Source organism: Schistocerca americana, chromosome 5 (assembly GCF_021461395.2).
Source record: "Schistocerca americana isolate TAMUIC-IGC-003095 chromosome 5, iqSchAmer2.1, whole genome shotgun sequence".
NCBI lineage: Eukaryota > Metazoa > Arthropoda > Insecta > Orthoptera > Acrididae > Schistocerca > Schistocerca americana.
This window is the reverse complement of record NC_060123.1, coordinates 513,384,884-513,407,992: the sequence shown is the minus strand read 5'-3', so window position 1 is coordinate 513,407,992 and position 23,109 is coordinate 513,384,884. Positions and strand designations below refer to the sequence as shown.

At 37.1% G+C, this 23,109-nt stretch overlaps 1 long non-coding RNA gene across 1 annotated transcript; it reads right to left on the bottom strand.

Moving 5' to 3' along the window:
- Positions 1-1,132: 1,132 nt before the first annotated feature.
- On the bottom strand, positions 1,133-23,101 carry LOC124615972. Its single transcript, XR_006979832.1, has 2 exons — positions 22,922-23,101; positions 1,133-3,739 (listed from the first exon to the last, which is right to left on the bottom strand). It is a non-coding gene; the product is annotated as an uncharacterized LOC124615972 (long non-coding RNA).
- Between the last annotated feature and the right edge of the window lie 8 nt (positions 23,102-23,109).

Genomic DNA, 23,109 nt, shown 5'->3' with positions numbered 1-23,109 from the left:
TCATTTTCAGCTTATAGGGATTTAGAGCTATGAAGTTTCAGCATTTAGTAGTGAATAAAGTATGTAATCTAAAAATTATAAGGTGGGGACTTGCACAAATACAGCATATTAGTATAGGGGATGGTTAAATCTGTGGTAGGGAGGGGGAAGAAGCACTCTCCCACTTTGCTGAGTGTTCACTTTTTCTATTTACATTTATTGAGATTGGCACTACCAATTCGGTGGATTTCATTTGCTGATTTTTGTGTAAGTTTTGGTATGCATTTAATATTATGAATGTTGCTTATTAGCTTGTACCTTTCCAACACTCCCTAATTCCTGTGGTTGTCCTGTTAGTTCCATGTTCTTTGAATTATTCTGATTATATTTAGTATAAACTTTTTGCATCTTGTGTGTGTGATGTCACGGTTGCCATATTGTAAAAGGGCAAAATGGTGGCTGATGGCTGGTACTGGATATTTTGGTATTTCCCAATTTTAACAGCATAGTGTACCATGTATTCTTGCCACAAGGTCAAACAGTCAATAAGGAGTACTACTTACTAGTTCAATGTCATTTGCATAGAGCAATTGGAAAAAAATGACCAGTTTTGTGGCAAAACAATTCATGCCTTTTGCACTACAATAATACACCTGATCACACTTCATTGCTTGTTCATAAGTTTTTGGGCAACAGCAATATTTTAATGATGCCCCAACCTCCATATTTGCCAGATATGGCCCCATGTAACCTTTTTTTTGTTCCCAAAAATAAAGAAATCCTTAAAAGGCTGTGATTTTACAAGCACGGTTGAGATAAAAAACACATTGCAGAGTGAAAAGCTATCTCCAACATCAAGTTCCAGAACAGTGTAAGAAAATGAAAAAAGTGCTGGCATAAGCATATAATATCTAATGTGATTATTGTGAAGGAGATAGCATTGATATAGATGAAAAAATACAAGAACAAAAATTCCCATTATCTTTAACATACATTGTATTGCCATTTAATTATTTCTGTATTGAAATATGATACTCTAATGTTGTCTTTTTATTGTGGTCACTTAAGGTTTTTGTGATTTGAGAGATTGGAGGTTACAAAAAATACAGGAGATTTTCCAGGGATTTTTCAGAAAGGAAATGAGCATGATGGATATTTTTTCATTTATATTTTATTTGCATGAATATGACTGTGTAGGAATAAAGTCTTAATCTAAATATTATACATTAATCTGTAAAAAATACATGACAAATTCTCAACGTTTGTTAAAGCATCAGGCTACTCCTTTTGCCTGCATATGAGATCATGTTTACTAATATTCTACTTTTGTAATATTTCAATCACATGTTTTTGTATTCAGTGTTATAACTTTCACTGACATGGGACTGTGATTTCATAATAAAACAATACTGAAGAAACATTAAATAATAATAGATCTCATTCTTATTTGGTTCTGTAAAACTGACTCATGCACACAGTTTCTGAAGATATTTCAGTCATTAGTTTAATTTATCATCTGCAGCAGTTCTTTCCCATGTCTAAGGAAAACCATAGCATTGCCTCCTCTAAATTAGTTATCCAACATACAGTGTGGACTTCCCACTGACGATGAGGAGGTTATTCAATTTCATGAGTAATTACACAGACTTCAGTTTGAGTAAGCTTTCATAAAATTGAATGCTGCAGCTTTCTTTAGAGAAACTATACATATACAAAACTGAAAATTACATATTTAAGACATAAAACAGTTTTTTCAGATTTTTTTCAGTACAGCTGCATTAAAATCATAATCAGACCCACTTTGATTGATTCAGATACAGTTAACAATAAGACAAAATTACAGTTCCTAAAACTATATTTACAATATAACACAAGAACTAACTCATTAAGGTATATATGAACTAAATACAGTTTTTTTCTGGTACTGCATAACTTTACGAGTCATGTAATTGCCCAAGTGGTTCTCAACAAGCTGGTTTATGAAGTATATGCAGTTCTATGTTACAAATAAATTTCTGTAATTCATGACATCCAATAATGGAGATCCATGAAGGTATGATTTCTCTTTGAAAAAAGAAAAATCACTGCTATAGGACTTCGGGATCTCTAGACTCTAATCGTTTTACAACCACCAACATCAGAGGTGTCTTACCCTATCTGTCTTGTTCCAATGTATAAGAATTATCACACTTAAATAATCGAGTTGCTTGTTATGGTAGCTGTAATGTCCACTTTTGCTTCTGATTCAAATGCTGGTTATTGCATGTATTTTCCTCTTAAACACAAGCTGTACAACTGGAATACAAATAAAGTATCACAATCCTTTGAGTCAATTTGACCAGTTGCATTCTTTCTGAATGTGACATTAATTATACATGTTTTATAAAGTCTACCATAATTTTAATAATATATTGCTTGCTTTATCCACCCATTAATCAATACCAGTAGCAGAAGCAATCAGAATATTGCTGTATTTGGCATTGTCTCAAACTTTTATGAAACATCTTATTTGGCTCTTATTATTTGTGGTGTATATTTATTTTCATCCATATTTACACCTGTCTTTGTTAATTTTCAGTTTAACTATTTCCAGTGCCTGGACTAAAAAAAAATACAGTATGTCTTTTGCAAATAATCACATCAAACTTGTACATCAGTGCCTGATAGGATATTGCACAACACTATGGCTCTCTTGAATAATTTCTGGTATACTGTGATGTGATTCACATTTCAAATTTTGTCAAAGTGCCAGGTATGGAGAAATTGCAGTATCTGCAGAGGAGATGCTGAAAACTTGTGCTATGTGAAGTACCAAAGAATTTAATTACACATTAATTCAAATTTGGTTGATAGATTATGCGATTCTGAAATTTTTGTGTCTTTGGTTTTGGAGACTTTTTTTAAACATTTCAGACAGTTAAGATTTATAAGGAATCAAGTAAACTATGGACCTTATAAAGTAAACCATGTTGTTAGCACATATAATTTGTCTAGTCCTTTCATTGTCTTCTGGAAGTTATTTGAACAAAAGATCTACAGTTTTATTATAAGCATTAACTAACTAAGGAAATTTTTGCATGATACTGGTCATATGGTCAAACACTGTGGTTACATTCAGGCCCCTCATGCCATGTCAGCAACAGATCAATAAGGTTACACAAAACTTTGTGTGACCCTATCAGCATGCCATGGGGGCTACTACCTGAGATCCCTTCTCACCTCTCTCACCATTACTCTTCTTTCTGAGCTGTCTGTATGCACTTAAATGTCTTGAAATACATATCTTGCAACACACAACTACTCAAAAGAGCTCTGTAACACATATACTGTTACCACTTCATAATAGCATGAAGATAAATATTCTAATACAACATTAACTATAAACAATACATTTGCATAATATATAGAAATTATGTACAGCAATACATACATGGGTTAATTATGTTACTCTATGAGTCATTCTATAAATACATTTACAATACTCCTGTACTGTGTGATAATTTTAGTTCAAACACCATAAATACATTATTCCCATGAACTGTTAATGGGAGACACAGATGACTGCAAATATCTATAAAACTGAACAGAATGGGGTGTTGGATCTGAAGTGAAGAGTGACCTACAGTCTATAAGAATGGGCTAAATTTCACATCACAGGCAGCAGGCTGCATGAGCCTAAACTTTCTACAATGAAGTCATCGTCCTCATAAGTACCTGTTTGCTGTGGTGTCGCTATCTAGTACAGTGTTGGCAACAGCAGCTGAAACAAACAAAGAAAAGTATTTTTTTATTCCCCTTGTAACCTGTTATCGCAAGATATCATGCTTGCTACCAATTCTTTTCTTTACTGTTCTGTGCTAACTTACAACTTAAATTACACTTATTTATAATGCCAAAGTGTAATGTTCATACAATTTATTCTCTATGATTGGAGCCCATATTTTTTTAAAAAATATTTAATTATAAAATAATTTTTTGAAAGTACAGGGGTTGAAATATATAGGTCCTGATGAAAGTGCTTCACATGGTGACTGGTTCTTGATGGATAGTGCTCACCTTAAATGCTGAGTCGTATACAACTGGTGACAGAGATGCAAAGCTTGTTATTCTCATTGTTTGTTTCAAAGAATTTGTTTAGAGTTACTTACATATTAGCTGATGAACAACAATTGGAGAATCACATATTTTATTATGGATACTGATGTCTTTTTCTACCTTGTGCCAATACAGTGAGTCATGGAAATGCTGCTGAAGTGATACTATCTAATTGCAAAATTTTGTTCTTTATATTCATCCTTTTGTTGAAAATGTCATTATCAAATTATGGGCATGATCATAAGAAGAACTTTTAAGATGGTATGGAAGTTTTATATTGAAAGAAACTCTCAGTAATATAGTTATGTTCATTTATCAGTTGCTTCTTATGCTAGCCAATGTATTACATATTGTGTGCCACATCATTCTTAATAACTTATTTTGTCATAGCAACAGCTATCTAATGATTAATGGTATGTTATCAAATTTATGTGAATTTCGATTTATTTGTTTCTTATTGTGTATTTACTAATCATATGATTGGGGGCAGGAGAGTAATAAATATGTCTAATATAATTTCAATTATGCAAAACTAGTGTCATTGAGAGGCAGCAATTTTTAATACAGCCCCCCCCCCCCAGCTGATAGTATTAAAATCATAGAAGTTAGTTAATTGCTGAAGCATTTGCAGCAAAATGCCAGAGTCTGATGTGCTCCTGAAAAGCAGCGAATGTCACATAACACTAGTTACAGAAAGATGTGTGAAACCTGAAACTGATAGCAGTGAGATTTTTGGGGATAACTGAAGTGTATATCAAAATGATAAGCTAATGCCAAATGGAGGTGTTGTATTTGTCAAAGTACACAAGAAATTCAAATCTACCAAGGTAGAAAGAAGCAGAAGCTGTGTAATGAGACAGGAACTGAAGTTGAGGGTAGAAACACAAAAGCTGAAATGCTTAACTCCATTTTCAAATGTTCATTTACAAAGGAAAACCCAGAAGAACTGCTCCAATTTAATCCTCATACCTCTAAAAAATAAGTGAAATAAGTGTTGGTGCCAGTGGTGTTCACAAACAGCTGAAATCATTACAGTTGAACAAGGCTCTAAGGTCCAATGGAATCCCAAACAGGTTATATACTGAATTTTCAGCTGAGTGAGACACTCTTCCAACTATAACCTGTCTTAGATCCCCAAACAAAAACAGTGTCCAGTAGTTGAAAAAAAAACCACAGGCTACATTCGTTTACAAGAAAAGTAGCTGAAGTGATCCACAAAACTACCACCAGTTATCCTTGACATCAGTTTGTTGCAGAATCTTAGGACATATTCAGAGCTCGAACATAATAAGGTACCTCGAACAATCTGACCTTCTCCATTTTCTGAAAACATTGATCATGTGAAACCCAATGTACACTTTTCTCACATAACATGCTGAAAACTTTGCATCAAGGCAGTCAGGCAGATGTAGCATTTCTTGATTTCCAGAAATCATAAAGCATATGACTCAGTACCACATCTACACTTATTGTCAAAAGTATGAACATATGGGGTACTAAGAAATATTTGTGACTGAGGACTTTTTGGTAGAGAGCAGGCAGCATGTTATCTTGGATTAAGAATCTTTGTCAGATGTAGACGTAACTTGGGTGTGCCCCGAGAATTGTATTGGGACCCTTGCTGTTCATGTTGTATATTAATGACCTTGCAGGCAATATTAATAGTAATTTCCACCTTTTTGCAGATGATGCAGTTATCTTTAATGAAGTATTGTCTGAAAAAAGTTGTGTAAAAATTCAATTAGATCTTGATAAGATTTCAAAGTGGTGCCAATATTGGAAACTTGCTTTAAATGTTCAGAAATATAAAACTGCACATTTCCCAAAATGAAAAAAATGTAATATCCTATGACTATAATATCAATGAGTGACAACTGGAATTGACCAACTCGTACAAATACTTGGATGTAGCACTTTGCAGGGATATGAAATGGAATGACCATGTTGGCTCAACTGTGGGTAAAGCAGGTAGTAGCTTTGATTTATTGGTAGAATACGGAGGAAATGCAATCAGTCTACAAGGGAGATTGCTTACAAATCACTTGTGCAACCCAGTCTAGAATATTCTTCAAGTGTATGGGATCCTACCAAATAGGTATAACGGGGGATATTTAATGTATACAGTGAAGTGCAGGACGAATGGTCACAGGTTTGTCTGACTTGTGGGAAAGAGTCACAGAGATGCTGAAGAATCTGAACTAGTGGACTCTTGAAGATAGTTATAAATGATCCCAAGAAAGCTGAGCTACAAGGTTTCAATATATGACACTAGGAATATACTGCAACCCTCTATGTACTGCTTCCATAGTCACCATGAGAACAAGAATAGTTACAGCATGCACATAGGCATTTAGACAGTCATTCTTCCCATGCTCCATGTGTGATTTGATTGGGAAGAAACCCTAATAAGTGGTACAATGTGACACACACTGTCTTGTATTTCACAGTGGTTTGGGTTTGCAGAGTATAGATGTTGCCGTAGATATAGAGAAACTGCAATCTATATAAATTACCAGTCTGTCCTTCATGAACTCTTCCACTGAGTAGATGTTCCAGATTTACAAGACTGATGTAATCCCAGAAGTTAGTGCCACACTTCCTCTAGAGAGTGGATGAACACAATCCATTTGAGTGCCTCTGTTTGAACAATGTGGCACTGTGATCAGTGGTAGTTTTGTCCTTAAAATTTATTACATATCTCACCTTTGTTTGTAAATAACTTAATTACAAACCACTGCATGTGTCACGTCATTATACTTTTCTGTTGAATAGCTCTGTAATGCTTCTACTGAGAGAGGTGCCCCAGTGGGCAGTGGAGAACAATGGTTTAAACTGCTTCTCCACCACCATTATTTCACTAAATCATTTAAGACACATGGTGAAATGATTCATACGTAATTGACACAGCCAATTTGCTTCTCCATCTGTTTCTCTGAGTTTGTGCTCTACGTCTAATGGTTGCTGGACACTGTAGAGCACAAAGTTCTTACAGCGTAGGTTTCATGGCCATTGTGTATGCCCTTGCTGATACATGGTTTCTGGTACTTAGGCTACCATGTTAAGTATAACTTTCAGTGTAAAATTTCATCTTCTGTTACATGAGATATTATCAGAGGCTATCCTGATAAGTTTTTAACTCTCTACTTTTAAGTGCTTTGAAAAACTGTAACTCAGAACAGTGTTAGAAACAATGGTTCAATCTGCTCATCTATAACATTCAAGTCACTCAGTTACTGAGGATGAGACACCTGTGCACACCTTCATGCAATGAATGAGACAGAAAACAATGCAATTTGACCCTACAAGTGAAAAAAGACAAACTCAGTTTCATTTATTGGAATGATTGTGACCAGTATGCTATGGGATGCAAGAGAAAATAATCTTATCAGTTTCCTAGTAAATGATATAACAAGAACTTAAGTCTCCATGACCAAATGTATGATGAAATAAATAGAGTAGGTCTGTATTATAAAAGAAATAAACCAACCCACGTCAGAACAATGCATCATCTCACAGAAGTGTTTTGGCAAAGAGAAAACTGGTGAATTTGAAATATTATTTGTTGGAACATCCATCCTTTTCACAAAATTTGATACTGTCTGACTTTCACCTATCTAAAGAAATTTATGGTCGTGCTTTGAGTACATTATGATGGGTATTTTGCAGACTTTTCAGAATCACACTTCAGAGATGGAGTCATACAGTTAATCAGGGAAACTTTTTACCAGTCAGGATATCTTAGTACCGCTTAACCACTATTGTTTTAAATGGCTGCTGCCCTGCCTAATTGCATTATTTCTTCCATGATTTCTAGCTAATATTTCATTTGTCTTTCCAACTTCCTGCCACCTCTGAGGTTTGTGATTATCCTTTAATTGCATTGTCTATGAAGAGAGTTTCTGATGACAGTGATTTGAGTTGAACAATGCCAGGTTGATACAAATATCTTGATATTTCAGTACTGAATTAATGCTGTTTGTTTTTACTTCTTACTAACACATTATTTCCTTCTGGAATGATCTAAATTTAGCTAGAGCGTTGGATACAGGAAAAATTCTTTGTTTTTAAAGACTGCTCTAATGTCTACCTGAATGACACTGTAGCTTTGTACCAGCTTTAAAATTGGAGCTTTAGTCTAATAGGGCATAGTTAATATACATTTTCACTTTGCCAAGTACTCAGTAACTATAGATGTAAAATGTTCCACTGTCTGCTGCAATGTGTAATTTATTTTGTGTCCAGTATAAAAAAAAATGGTAAAAAGTGGTGCCAAGGTGCCCCAACTGACTGTAGTTACTGGGAAAATGTTAGACAAAGTGCACTGTACTAAAAGGAAGTGTTGTTGTTGTTGTTGTGGTCTTCAGACAAAGGGCTGCAGCTCTCCATGCTAGTCTAACTTGTGTAAGCCTCTTTATATCTGCATAATTGCTGCAACCTGCATCCATTTGTAGCATACTTCCATGAGACTGATGATCCCTTGATGTCTCAGGATGTTCACTATCAACCAATTCCTTCTTTGGTCAAGCTACATTTAACACATGATACTTTCCAATTGCTAGCCAGAGTGCCTGCCTACGTGTGTGGGTAGCCTGACTGCTACCACTCTCGACAGGTTTGGGAGCACATTCAGAGGCTGACTACACCTGCTGGCAACAACAAAACTGATGTGGTTCATGATCCCAGAGGTGGAATCACCAAATCACAGAAAGTAGAGTAAGGTACAGCAGATAGGGAAAGAACCTCAACTAAGAAAGGCAAAATAACAGAAAGGCTGACTTCCTGATCATGGGCAGAAACAGTGGAAAGAGACAGTGTTCTCATAATGGTTTTCATAATCATAGTGCTTAGTATACTGAATGAATCACCTTAAACTTAAACCACAAATATTCTGGTAATGGAAAGTGCTATTGATGTGTGGTTTTCAAAGAATGGATTGGTAATCAGGGGTTCATATTGTTAGCCAATAAACAGATTGTAATAATACTTAGAAAGTGTATTTTTGTGTAAATAATACTTAGAAAGTATATTTTTTGTGTAAACATACACTGACACCAACAAACTGAACGTAGTCTAAATTAGAATGTCTGTGGTGTTTGTTGGAGGATTCTAGTGTGAGTCATTTATGAGATATCATATTTTGAAAAGTTTCAACACCAACACTTCTTTGTGCCATTCAGCTTGCGTAGTTGCTAGGTACTATGTTGTTTGCTTACAGTGTGCTTGAGTGTTCCTTGGTGCATTGAGACCTGCTAGTCAGTTAATGTGTGCAGTAGGTCGTGAGTAGACAATGGGATTTACCAGTGAAGAAAAAGCCAACATGCTCTTGGCATGGTAGGTGGAGAATGTAGGAAGAATGCAGTCCATTTTTGTATGGTGTGTGTGGCAAGACAGACCAACAGATGTCAACTATCTCAGCAGTTATTTATCAACCTCTTCAACCAGTTACATGAAAATGATACTATAACACCTAGACAACATAACAGAAGGAAACAGAAGAGGGGGGGGGGGTGGGGGGGGGGGAATAAAATGTTCTTGTTGCTGTTGCTTGCAATTGATCTGCACATAAGCTCCCACACAATCGCACAAGGATGTGACATGAGTCTGGCAAGTGTCCTAGACATTCTCCATTGACATAAGATCCATCCCTGGTGGGGGAGACAATGCTTCACTGTTTGAATCACCTCCTTATCATCCTCAAAATGTATTCCATGAATGGCATCCTTTAATGCATGTGTCTTCATGAATGACATTATCAGCTTGCTGCAACATGTCATGTGAGGGCTGTGGATGGTCTCCCCAAATGCTGCAGATCATGGAGCTTTGCCGAATCACCTTCTGATGACCTCACCCTTTGTGCCCAGGGACTAACTGTACTTCTGTCGATAGCAGATGCTCCACAGACTTCGCACAAGCGTTTCTGAATATTCCCCACAGTTTCTTCCCTGTAGTGAGAAATTCAAACTATGATCTTCCATAAATGACTTGCACTAGAATTCTGCAACAAAGACCACTGACATTCTCATTTACCCTAGTTTTAGTTTGTTGGTGTCAATAGGCATTGTTTCATTAAAATGTGTATGTTTACACAAAAAAATACATTCTCGAAGTATTTTTACAATCTCTTGATTGGCTGATGACACGAGCCCTTGACTACCAATCCATTAAGTGAAAACTGCACACCAGTAACACTTTCCATTTCTGCAATAGCTGTTTATTGTGTTTTCACTGTATGACGACCAGTTTCATATCCTCAAAGTATATCCTTAGGTCATATCTGCATATAGAATGAAACAACATAATAAGTAAAAGCAGTAATAGTCAACATAACCTATCGAAAAAACTAGACAGTAAAGCGATGTATGCAAAAAACTAAGACTTCTTGTGCCATGATTTCCAAGATGCAAGTTTGCATAAAAACATGTCACTCCTTGGGAAAACCGTGGAAGAAATGGCAGATGGGCATCTGATCTGAACGATGCATGATCAGTAATAAATCTCTAAATCACTGTCAAAAGATGAGCCTGGACAGCAAATGACAATCCACGTATGATAGGACGTAACCTATGACCACAAAACATTATAGATTGAAGGTAATGTAAATTAAAACACAGCTCACAGTGTCAGGAGAGTATAAAAGAGGAGAAACTACCTTTGTCAAAATCTGCTGGGGAAACAAAAAAGTAAAAGATAAACAATCCTTGGGAGTCATCAACAGACTAAAATATATTGGGAGGTATCAAATAGAACTGCATGTTACAGCATTAGCTACACACTGAATATCGTGAAGCCAAGCGTGCACCACCCCATCATGGGTTGAAGATTGTAATGTCTAACAGTAGGAACCAAATTAAAAGGTCATGCAGACTGGACCCTGGAAATCACAGTAAACATGGATTGTCATGTGCTGTCTGGGCTTGTCATTTGACAGCATTTTGGAGATGTACTAATGATCATGCATGGTTTGCGTCGGATGCCCATCTGCTGTTTCATCCAAGATTTTACCAAGGAGTGATATGCTTTTACGTACACTTACCCTTTGGAAGTCGTGTCACATAAAGTAATAGTTTTGAGAGTACATAGCTTTACTGACTACTTTGTTCCATAGTTTTTATTGTTTATTACCATTTTACTTATGTAGTTTCAGGGTAACCTGCAGGGTATGAAACCAATCATGATATAGTGAAAATACAATAAACAGCTACTGCGGATTTGGACTTTTACTCAGTTTAATATAGACTATTTTACCATCTCTGATTTTAAATTGTTTGATTGATGTACAAGTTTTTTAGCTGTTGTTGTCCAACCTATAATGTTATTCGTGCCTTCCATTTCCACAATATTTGCACTGCAAGTTTTAGGTGGTTCACCCTGTATACTCAAAGCAGTGAGTGTACGCTTTGATTTTATGTTGTGAAAATTATGATGTCAAATTTGTGAGAGTTTGTAGCTATTGCATGACGTATGGCACAGTGATATTAGCAGTGACACATAAAAAATAAACTCGTTTGTAGGAAATTTAGTTTGAAGATTTCAGTAGTCGTTAAGTTTTCTGATAAGATAAAAAATTTAAAAAAAAATTAAAAAAATCATGGTTGCTATGTGCACTTTAAGTATTTATCTAAACCTTTGCAGAGAATACAATCATTTTAAACTATACTTATGTGTAATTCTTATTAATGATCAAAACAATTTGCAGGTATCACATTGCTCTGTTAGCTCCTATGAACCTGGTTTTAACTTGTAGCTTTTTGTACTTGTTAAGCAGTGAAGTATGTATATAAAAATAAATCACGTTTCTGAATGTAATTATATAGTACAAGTACCCGTCTGTGCATCATATGACCATAACTGCGATTTCATTTATAATAATTATCTAAAGTCAAAAATTTTAGAGGTTTTAACTGTCAACTACCAATGAAATTGATATACTCGGCAGAATGAAACTTTGAAACTTTCTAACCTATAATTATTTCAGTAAGATTTTTTATGATGGTGTAAAAGCTATAAGTGTTCTAACATGTGATTTTCCTAACTGACAAAAATACAGTTTCAAACAATTCTTGTTATTTTTCTGGCTACCATTGTGTTGTGAAAATAATTTGGTATCTTGATACCTTTACAACATTAAAATAGTAATGAATCATGAAAGAGGGCATCCAGGATTTCCAGAATGAGTGTCTAATGTAGTGAAATACCTGTTTGTTCTAAAATAAAAAAATAAAAAACAAAGAAAATCACGAATGTGACAGTAGCATTGATTAATTTTGTCAATGTGTCATGTGACAACAACAAGTAAATATAGTGAGAGTTGTTCAAAATTTATATTTATATAAAAGATATAGAAATTTTGTCAAATTTAAATAAGAAAAGACAGCATCACAATAAATATGTAAAACAAGAATGTTTGAAATACAAAAATTAGGTTTTTGGCCTGAGCAACCAGAGAAAGCAATCATGTATGTGTGAGGTCTGCTTGCTTGTGTGAAAGTGTATGTGCTTTTCTTTTCTAATGAAGGCTCTGGCCAAAAGCTTAACACACAACAGTCCTTTCATTGTGCATGTCAAAGGCTTTGAATGCTTGGTATATTTTTTTGATTTAACTAAGGCATTTGAATGTGTTGATCACAAAATATTGCTCCAGAAGTTGGACCATTATGGAATATGGGGAGTAGCTCAAAATTGGTTCACCTCTTACTTTAGCAACAGGCAGTAAAAGGTCATTATTCACAATGTTGATAACGGCTGTGATATGGAGTCTGAGTGGGGTACCGTCAAGTGAGGGGTACCCCAGGGATCAGTGTTGGGCCCACTGCTGTTCCTTATTTATATAAATGATATGCCCTCTAGTATTACGGGTAACTCTAAAATATTTCGTTTTGCTGATGACACTTGCTTGGTAGTAAAGGATGTTGTGTGCAACATTGGCTCGGTTTCAAATAGTGCAGTACATGACCTAAGTCCATGACTTGTAGAAAATAAACTAATGCTAAATCACAGTAAGACTCAGTTTTTACAGTTTCTAACACACAATTCAACAAAACCTGACATTTTAATTTCACAGAATGGGCATATGATTAGTGAATATGAACAGTTCAAATTTCTAGGTGTTCAGATAGATAGTAAGCTGTCGTGGAAAGCCCACATTCAGGATCTTGTTCAAAGACTTAATACAGCCATTTTTACTATTTGAACAATATCAGAAGTGAGTGATCATTTGACATGAAAATTAGTCTACTTTGCTTATTTTCATTCGCTTATGTCATATGGTATTATACTTTGGGGTAACTCTTCCCATTCTAAAAGGATATTTTTGGCTCAGAAACAGGCGGTTTGGGCAATAAGTGATGTAAGTTCACAAACCTCTTGTCAACCCCTGTTCACAAGTCTAGGTATTTTGACATTGGCCTCTCAATATATACAGGGTGTCCCAGGTATCTTGTCCACCCAAAATATCTCTGGAACAATAAAAGCTATTGGAAAATGACTTTCACCGGTATCAATGTAGGGCTGGGGCCCATGAATGTACATATTTGGAAACATTCTAAAATGAAAGCATATGAGTTTTTTAACACAAACTTATGTTTTTTTAAATGGACCTCCTATATTTTTTCTTCGGCAATCAATAGCATGACAAAGCACATACACAATGGCGTTGATTGCATCGCAATATTCCCATTACATCCCGAGATATTAAGACGCGAAGTTGACGCTTGAAACACCCGACATGCGCTGCTAGCGCACGTCCTGAGGCTCAGGCGTGAACCCCACGCTGCCCTTAATCGCGATGTGATTGACATGCGTAAGCACACTTCCATACTTATCAAGAGGTCCGAAACGAATAATACGCATGTCAATCACATCGCGATTACGGGCAGTGCTTTTTTCCTTCGCCAATACAGACTTTACTTCAAATGTTTCCTCTGCTTCATAACTCACACTTTAAGGTGTTTAGTAGAGCAACCTAAAGAGGTCTTTTTGAAAAATCAATACATTTCCAATAGAAAAGCATTTAAGGTTTGTGTTCACCATTAAATGTGTGCCTAGTTTATTCAAAATATCTTTGAAATCAATGAAATCGTTGTATGACAATTCAAAGTCATCATAAAATTGTGGCTTTTTCTTAACACTTCTAATGACCTGAACACATTGAAGTGCAATATATACTAGGCCTCACTTATTTGCTCTCCTTATCTCTTTTTCAATCATCAAATGTGTTCTATCACCTTCATTCTGTGTCTTCCCTTTTGTGAAGTATTTATGGGTAATTTACTTAGTTTTCTGGAATTTGTGAAAGATGTACATGTACATGACAATTGTATATCTATTTTTGTTGTTGTTGAGGGCAGCAATTGTCTTCCTTGTTTCGTTTTGTAGTCAAATATTGTCAGATTGTAAGTAGACAGTTTACCTTCTCCATAAAAATTGATGTGTCCTTCATAGGTATAGGAAACCACATAAAAAAAGAAACTGAATTCAGAGCTGAATATTTTTGAAGACATAAAGAGAGTACCATTAGGCTTGCCATTCTTTTTGTGATCCTCTATGCAGTCTCTGTATAAACTCACAATAGTTCTTCCTCCTTCTATAATCTTGTGGATGCTGGTAGGTAATGACTCTCAGTGCAAGGGATTGATTTAATGTGTGTATGCATGTTATTTGTAATGTTGTTACCAACTGAGGCATGATAACCTTGTTTGCCCCAAAGATCCTCTAGTACAACTTCACCTTTAATTCATTCAGATCTAGTTGACACTGTTCATCTGATAATATCCAAAGTAGACAAAAAATATTAACCGACTCTCAACCATTGTCCATCCTTTACAGAATGGAACACATGCTTCATATCCTTCTTGGGATATCTATATTCTAGCTTTATTTCAGTGGTATGATGTACAATATGTTCCCATTGCTTAGACAAATCCCCTATCTTCTAGTAGTTTGAAAAAATCACTCTCCTGTCATCTTCAGTGAACTTTGAGGTACAAGTTTGAGAACAGTTTTGACATGGTAGCTTAGTACTCCTAAATGCTATGTATTTTAAAGAAGTTACAAAGGGCTTGTGCTTTTCTGTGCTTCCATTTGGTAGTATGTGATTTTCTTCTTTCCTTTGGAGTTTATTTTATTTTTGGTAGCCTGGTTTTCTTCATTGCTAGTACTAGAATGAGAGAGAAGTTGATTGCAATCTAAGTGATTGTTCTTTTTCACTTGTTGATCCTCAGAAGTAAATGACTTCATGCTTTTGGTATTCTCATTGACATTTTCATAGGAGCTCAGCCTTTTTTCTGCTGTGTGTCCACTTGTTGTCAATGTGACCTTTAGATAACCATATACTTCTTCTGATGTCAAAGTAGTGTTACATTCAAAGTCAAACTCAGGATTTTCTATGCTGACATCACTGTTAAGAAGGTGTTCGTAGTTATCATTTTTTGGTTGGAACCACATTCTTCTGTGAGCATTTGACTGGAGGAGGAGATGGCGAAAACTCTCTTCTAAAAGGAATCAAGTCCTGCTCACTTTAAGACTGCAAGTATTGAGCACATTCATAGCCACACAGCACCCAAACATTCCCACTATTAATCTGCTCCTTAAAATTAAAGCAAGTGTGCTTACTACAAATTTCCTTCATGGTTTCATCTAGTTCTTTCATCTTAAGCAATCATTCTGGCTCTGGATTATCCTCAGTGTTTTGTGCCTTGGTGGTTAAAACATTCTGGAAAAATCAAGAAACATGCAAGGCAATACTGACTCTGCAGCTTATCTCAGCAGATAGGTTGGAGAAAGGAAAACCTATGTTTATAGCATTTGTAGATATAGATGAAGCTTTTGACAATACTGATTGGAATACACCATTTTAAATCCTGAATGTAGCAAGGATAAAATACAGGGAGCAAAATATTATCTACTACATGTGCAGAAACCAGTCTGTAGTCATAAGAGCCAAAGGACCCCATACGGACACAATAATTGAGGAGGAAATGAGGCAGGGTCAGGTGCAGCTACAGGTTCAGTTCTTGAACAGAAGGGTAGGGCATTATCACAATGTGAAATGTGATTTGTTCGTCTCATTAAATACAATTTTCAAATCATTTCATTTGATGAGTAGGAGACGTGACAATATTTACAACAAGAACCAAGCTACATATTAAATATATTACTCCTTTTATTTAAATTTAAATTTTTAACTCCTTATAATATTCTGGTGGTTGGGCGTAGAGTTTTAAACACTACATCAGAAGTTTAAATTCTCTCTGTGGTGAGTGCTGCAGGTGTGGTGAAAATGGAAATTGTCAAGTCTGTGTTGATTTTTTTTTATAAGAATAGCAGATCCTCATAAACGTGTTGTTGTTGTTATGGTCTTCAGTCCAAAGACTGGGTTTGATGCAGCTTTCCATACTACTCTATACTGTGCAAGCCTCTTCATCTCTAACTACTACAACTTGCATCCTTTTGAATCTACTCACTGTATTCATGTTTGTCTCCCTCCCTTGTCTCAATACTAAATTTGTGATCTCTTGATGTCTCAGAATGTGTCCTATCAACTGGTCCCTTCCTATAGCCAAGTTGTGGCACAAATTTCTTTTCTCCCCAGTTCTGTTCAGTACCTCCTCATTAGTTATGTGATCTACCCATCTAATCTTCAGCAGTCTTCTGTAATATTACTTTTCAAAAGTTTCTATTCTCTTCCTACCTAAACATCTTATTGTTCCTGTTTTGCTACCCACATGGCTTCAATCCATATAAATACTTCCAGAAAAGCATTCCTAACACTTAAATCTACATTTGATGTTAACGGAACAGAGAGGAAACCTTTATGTCTTCTCCCTGTACGTTAATTCCTACTCCAAATTCTTCTTTGGGGTCATTCACTGCTTGCTCATTGTACAGTTTGAAAAACATAGGGATGGACTGCAACTCTGTTTCACTCCCTTCTCAGTCACTGCTTCCCATTCATGTTCCTTGGGTTTCTGTACAAGATGTAAAGAGCCTTTCATTCCCTCTATTTTATCCCTGCTGCTGTCAGAATTTCAAAGAGAGTGTTCCAGACAACATTGTGAAAAGCTTTCTCTAAGTCTATAAATGCTATACATATAGGTTTGCCTTTCCTTAATCTATCTTCTAAGATAAGTCGTAGAGCCAGTATTGCCTCGCGTGTTTCTACATTTCTCCGAAATCCAAACTTATCTTCCCGGAGGTCAGGCTCTACCAGTTTCACAATTCTTCTGTAAAGAATTAGTGTTAGTATTTTGCAATCTTGTCTTATTAACTGATAGTTCAGTAATATTCACATCTTTCAACACCTGCTTTCTTTGTAATTGGAATTATTGCATTCTTGTTGAAGTCTGTGGGTATGTTGCTTGTTGTGTCTAGACAAGACAGCCTAGACACAATGAGAGGAAGCCGAAAGGCACGCGCTATGCTCACGCAGATGGGCGTGAGGTCTGAAGCAGGATACGTAATGAATGCTATAAAGAAAAGTACGTAGCTTCGGGAATACTTAACTTTAATCCATCCTTTTGGTACATCTGGAGATTGTGGCGATACAAGAGAGACTCTTTAGATACATGCAATGTTACTAATGGCGCCTTGCTAGGTCGTAGCCATTGACTTAGCTGAAGGCTATTCTAACTATCTGCTCTGCAAATGAGCGAGGCTTCGTCAGTGTGCATCGCTAGCTACGTCGTCCGTACAACTGGGCGAGTGCTAGTCCGTATCTCGAGACCTGCCTTGTGGTGGTGCTCGGTCTGCAATCACACAGTGGCGACACGCGGGTCCGACATGTACTAATGGACCGCGGCCGATTTAAAACTACCACCTAGCAAGTGTGGTGTCTGGTGGTGACACCACATTGCTTGTCTTGTACATCTTGCTCATCAAATGGAAAAGTTTTTGTCATGGCTGGCTCTCTGAAGGCTCAGTAGATCTGACAGGATATTGTCTACTCCCAGGGCCTTGTTTCAGCTGAGGTCTTTCAGTGATGTGTCAAGTTCTTCGCACAATATCATATCTCATCTTCATCTGTGCCCAATTCCATTTCTATACTACTCCATTCAAGTTCATCTCGCTCCTATAGAACGCCTTCCACCTTTCAGCTTTCCCTTCTTTGCTTAAGACTTGATATTTGTACAGCTGTTCTCCTCTCCAAAGGCCTTGCTTGTAACTTTGTGTGATATGAACAGCAACTTGTCCATTTGCTGAAGTTAACAGTAAACAAATGGAAACATAAGAAAAATGCACACCAACCATTTAGTCAACAATCTTCAGTTGGTGGTTTGTGTGAGTTGAATGTACACTAAAGAAGAAAAAATAGAAGTGCTACTCATCTATGGAGAACGTGTGTCAGCAGAACAGCAATTGCAGTTATCTTTTCTTGTTTATAATATCGGTAGATGTAGCATAGTACTGTAGTAACTTTTTAAACAATATCTTGTCTACAGTAAAGGCAATAATGATGATGCAGCTTTTAATCGGTGATTGACTTTACTATACACAACATATCATGTAAAAGTAGAGTACAACATGTACCAATATTGTAAATAATTCCATTCAAGTTCACCTCGCTCCTATAGAACACCTTCCACCTTTCAGCTTTCCCTTCTTTGCTTAAGACTTGATATTCGTACAGCTGTTCTCCTCTCCAAAGGCCTTGCTTGTAACTTTGTGTGATATGAACAGCAATAAGTCTTTTTTAAAAAGCAGCCTAATTTTTTTTTATTTTGTCATCCACTTCCTCTTCTCAAGACCAATTCAAATACATATTACAGTGAACAATTCATCTAAACATGCCATTCTTAAAAACATAGCACAAACCTGAGTTTGAGACTCCTGTACTAGCACACAGTGGATGTACCTAGGAAAACAACTTGTCCACTTGCTGAAGTTAACAGTAAACAAATGGAAACGTAAGGAAAATGCACACCAGCCATTTAGTCAACAATCTTCAGTTGGTGGTTTGTGTGAGTTGAATGTACACCAAAGAAGAAAAAATAGAAGTGCTACTCATCTATGGAGAACATGTGTCAGCAGAACAGCAATTGCAGTTATGTTTTCTTGTTTATAATATCGGTAGATGTAGCATAGTACTGTAGTAACTTTTTAAACAATATCTTGTCTATAGTAAAGGCAATAATGGTGATGCAGCTTTTAATCAGTGATTGACTTTACTATACACAACATATCATGTAAAAGTAGAGTACAACATGTACCAATATTGTAAATAAAAAAAAAACATTATTGCAGTTACTGTTCTGCTACCTTATGTTCTCCATAGATGAGTAGCATTGCTACCTTTTCTTCATTGGTGTACTTTGTACTTTAGCTATTAGATTGTTTTACAACATGTACAGTGTGAGTCCGTGATGATGTTACATACTTTCATGATGGTGGAGAAGGATAAATGTATCAATTTGAGGTAAATGACCCTATCCAAAATCATTTGAGTCAAAAGGTATAAGTAAAAACCTACACAAGTTTCACCTTAGCCTCACACAGTGCTCAAACCATGGGCCTTAACTTTGGAACCCTGATCATGATGTGCAGTTTCCGCTGAATACTCTACAGTGCACTTTGATAATTTCTCCGGTTGATGGATTAGTAATGGTGAATTTAAGTTGATGTCAGGGAGGGAGGGGGAGAGAGAGATAGAGAGAGAGAGACTAAAAACAATAAAAAAAGTCAATACTCAATAACCATTTAAATTATCATAAAAATATAATTTGAATGGTTACTGAGTCTTTTTTGTTGTTATTCACAATGTCACTGAGCCATGGTTGCCCTTTCCAGACAGCTGTTCATAGAAACTGAAAAAACCTAAGCCTATGGTTCAGTAATAATAAGTTTCATTTACCTGCACATGTTTCACAAGCTGCTGCATTTACAACAGTTGTTCAAAATGGGGTCCTCCAGCATCAATGCAGTCTTGGCATCATGACACAAAATTCTGTCATACCAATTCTAATATCCCCAATGTCATTTGAACAATGTTGCAGACAGTGAGAACTCTTGCCAGGAGATGCTCTTCAGTCTCAACAGGCTTTCCACAAGCCCCACAAGAAGAAATTAGGTTGGGTGAGATCAGGTGAATATGCTGGCCACAAAACAGGACTTCCTCTGTCTATCCACTTTTCACAGATTGTCTGGTCCACATTTTCTTGAATCCTCAGTCCAAAATGAGGTGTGTCTCTATCATGTTGGAATCGATCTATTGATGGATAATAGACTATGTTCCCAGAACCAAGGTATCATACCTCTGATAAACACTGTGTACACTGGAGCATTTCAGTGGTGAGGAAGAAGAAAAGGGCCTACTATGTAGTTACTGCCTATGCCTTTCACTACATTGATAGATAATCTGTGTTGATGGGTCTTCACAACTGTAGTGCGGGGATTCTCATCGCCCAAAACATCATTGCTGCAACTATTTGGCATTTCGTCTCTTGCGATACAGGCTTCATCCATGAATAGTACCTATGCAGGAAAGTGGGGAATGACCGTAAGGCTTTGCAAGAACTATTTACTGAACACAACATGAGGTCCAAAGTCAGCAGGAGTTAAAGCATGCACTTTCTATGGATGGTAGGGGTGTAGCTGCGTCTTCTGTAATGGTCACCACACAGTACTCCATGAAACATTCATTTCACCTACGTGTGATCAATTACTGACTGCAGATGTCTCATCCACTGGAGCGAACACTGCATCTCCTAAGTCGAGAATCTATGTAGTTCATTGTCTCCCTCTGTTGTTGTACTGAGGTACTAACTGCTCTGCTCACTTAATCATTAGAACAGTTTTGGAAACATGGTATGAGCCAGATGTCTTCTACACAGATATTTAATCCTGCAGAACCTTTCCACTTCTCTGGTGCTTCCATATGCTTGCCTGCAAGTTCCATTACCAGGTACAACCCCATTTGGTTAGGGCTGATCGACATTAGTACTTCACTACCCTACATAACCTGCAGTACAGACATTGCACACCAGGACTGCACATGTCACTACACAATACACCATCTGCATTGGATTAGTTGAGTCATTTTCCAAAGCTCTATGCCTTAGCACTTGTTGGTATTGCCTACCATACAGTCTTGGCAACAACAGTACTAGTACATGTACTCCAATGTCAGAAGTATAAAAAAGATTTTCGCATATAAATTTCAACTCGGTCCCTTACCTCAAATTGATACATTTTGGCCATATTATCCAACTCTCCACCTTCCACATTGTTTCGTGTGTGTACACGTCATGCTTCCCCACGAACACACACACGATGTTTGGACTTAAAGTTGTCGAATGTTTCTTTCGTTTATTTTTATTGGGCTGGTGCATAACTTCGTTGTGTTTTTCCATAAGTTTAAAAAAAACACAATAGATACATACAACAGGGACTTTGGTCATCAATAATATTTCCTTCTTCACTGTTTACAACAGTCTGTCAATCCTGGGGTAAATTTAGATTCCACGTCTGAAGAAATCATGTCGTTTTGAGGTGAAGAACTTGTTGAGCCATGTTCGAAGCGCATTTTCACCCAGAAAGGAAGTTCCTTGAGTGTTGTTCGACAGAGAGCGGAAAAGTTGAAAATCTGAGGGTGCAAGATCAGGTGAATAAGGTGGGTGTGAAATGACTTCCCAATTTAACTCCTGTATAGCGTTTTTTGTCTTTCTAGCAAAATGTGGGAGGGCATTATCGAGGAGTAGCAGTGCTTCATACAATCTTCCTTGTCGTTGTTCTTGGACTGTGTCTACAAGGCCCGTTGACAATAAATGTCAGCAGTGATGGTTAAACCTTGGGGAAGAAATTCGTAATACACCATACCGTCGCTGTCCCACCAAATTCGCAACATTATCTTTTTTGGATGAAGGTCTTTGCAAGTGAAACTGCTTTGTTTAGAGTCAACCATTTCTTTCTTTTGCTTACGTTAGCACAAAGACATCATTTCTCGTCACCAATAACGATACAGAGTATGAATGGTTGGTGTTGTTCACGAACCAGTCGATAACCAGCAAGCGGAGATGCTCATTTAGGCATCCGCAGATTTTTGTGATTTGGTACTCGTACACCCGATTTCTGAACCTCCCTCATTGCATACAAATGGTGGAATGATCACAGTTCATCACATTTGCCAGTTCTCCAGTTACAATGACTTGGATCAATGCATTTAAATGATCTTCATAAAATCCCAAAGGTCTTCCTGAGTGAGGATAGTCACTAATATCAAAACGACCTTCCTTTGTCATGCTCTGTCCAATGGTATTATCCCCATACATGGCCCACATGTTTCAGGCTCCCTCTGCAGCTGTCACCCCTCTGTTGAACTCAAAAAGAAGAATATGTCGAGTAGCCGAGTGGTTCTAGGCGCTACAGTCTGAATCCTGCCTTGGGCATGGATGTGTGTGATGTCCTTAGGTTAGTTAGGTTTAAGTAGTTCTAAGCTCTAGGGGACTGATGACCTCAGAAGTTAAGTCCTATAGTGCTCAGAGCCATTTGAACCGGTTTTTTTTAAGAATATGTCGGAAATGTTCCGATTTCTCCGCTTGGCACTCCATGTTCCAGCGTCAACAGCTCCACTCACTACCTCTAAATGACAAAACGACAATATGTACAATACAGTAACAGTACAGTAAGAGTGAACTGAACCCACAGCATCCGGAATACCAACATGAAAACCATAAACGCTTCGGATTTATGCACTAAGCTAATATTTAATATTTTAGAAAGCCAGAAAAGGAAATGAATGAATACTTCAGAACATCTATAACTTAATGTTTTTCGCGTACGACTGTGAAGTCGTTCGCTCACGCAGTGGCAGAAGTATCACATAGGACAGTGCTAGGGCACGGCTGGCGGGGCTCACCTCCGCTGGCTGCCTTGCAGTGCCCTGCGAACTGGGTCTCAATGACGAAGCCCGTGGCGCAGGCGTCCTTGAGCATGTGGCACCAGGTCTCGTACGTGTGGTTGTTGGTGCCACAGATGGGGCCGAAGGGCGCGGCGTCGGCGTGTCCGTGAGCCCTGCGGTGGCCGCCTCCCGCGCCCGCCGCCGCC